We start from the raw sequence: 1,474 nt of genomic DNA, 5'->3' as shown, positions 1-1,474 counted from the left end.
GCAACCATCATCACAATCTAATTGCAGAACATTTTCTTCTCCCCTAAAAGAAACCTCGTCACTCTTCATTCTCCTCCCTCTCTCCGCTAGCTCTAGGTGCCATAATCTACTTTGTGTCTCTATAGATTTGCCTGTTCTGGACATTTCATATAAATAGAATATATATGTTGCCTTTTGTGTCTGGCTTCTTTTACTTCACGTGTTGCTTTTTTCCCAAAGTTTTTCCGTGCTACAGCATGCATCAGTACTTTTCTATTTTTTATCCCCAAATAATATTTCATTGGTTATACTATATTTTATTTATTTATTCATCAGTTGTTGTATTGAATAAACTTTTTTTCTACCAAGACTTTGCTGGAGAATGAATAAACTTTTTAAATCATGTTTGAGTAAATTACCCTAATCCTTGGCTATAAAAGGCTTTACTGTAGAAGCAGATCCATCTGCAATACAAAATTAAAATAAGGCTGGACATGGTGGCTCATGCCTGTAATCCCAGCACTTTGGGAGGCTGTAGTGGGCAGATCACCTGAGGTCAGGAGATCGAGACCAGACTGGCCAACATGGCAAAAACCCATTTCTACTAAAAATACAAAAATTAGCTGGGCGTGGTGGTGGGTGCCTGTAATCCCAGCTACTTGGGAGGCTGAGACAGGCGAATCGCTTGAACCCAGGAGGCGGAGGTTGCAGTGAGCTGAGTCATGCTACTGCACACTAGCCTGGGTGACAGAGTGAGACTCCATCTCAAAAAAGAAAAAAAAAATTAATAAAAATTTCTAGGAAGAATATTTTCTGTACAAGATCAGGGATCCTGTGGCTTCTAAAATATGTCACTTCATCTCAGAGGGTGGATGCAAGGATTAAGTGATTTAATATAACAAATGAGTTGTTTAATAGTTTAGGTTCAGATTAGGAGCTGGGGTGGTCCTATCCTTCCAGCTATTTTAGGCTGTCCCATTATTCTTACTATTAATTGCACAGAGCCCTCCACTGTTTTGATTCCTCTTTAGATTTGTGTCTCTTTAGTCCACTCCAGGTCTCACATCTTTACTCATCGATAATCTACCTTCTCCACTCAACACAATGGCTTTTTGGCCCTGCTAGAGAAGGTTCCAATGTGGAACCTAATTGGCGTCTCCAGAAATATTATCTCTACAATACATAGTGGGGATCAGTGCCAATGGAAAGTGCTTTTACAGTCTTTGGACACTATTCTTTTCATTCCTGTTTTCTTTGGCAACTATTTCAAACATTTATAGCCAATCTTCAAATCTCTAATTACTGTATGAATCACACTTGGCAGAGGACATCATTATTGGGAAAATTCTACTTATTAGGGAGGAATTTACCTATCATTTTACATTAAAATTCACATTTGTATTTCAGAGTTGCTTTTTATTATTTATTTATTTTACTTTTTATTTTATTTTATTTTTATTTTTTTTGAGACTGAGTCTCGTTCTGTCACCCAAAC

The sequence above is a fragment of the Colobus angolensis genome, unplaced genomic scaffold (genome assembly GCF_000951035.1).
Source record: "Colobus angolensis palliatus isolate OR3802 unplaced genomic scaffold, Cang.pa_1.0 Scaffold123, whole genome shotgun sequence".
Taxonomy (NCBI): domain Eukaryota; kingdom Metazoa; phylum Chordata; class Mammalia; order Primates; family Cercopithecidae; genus Colobus; species Colobus angolensis.
This window is presented reverse-complemented; position numbering follows the sequence as displayed.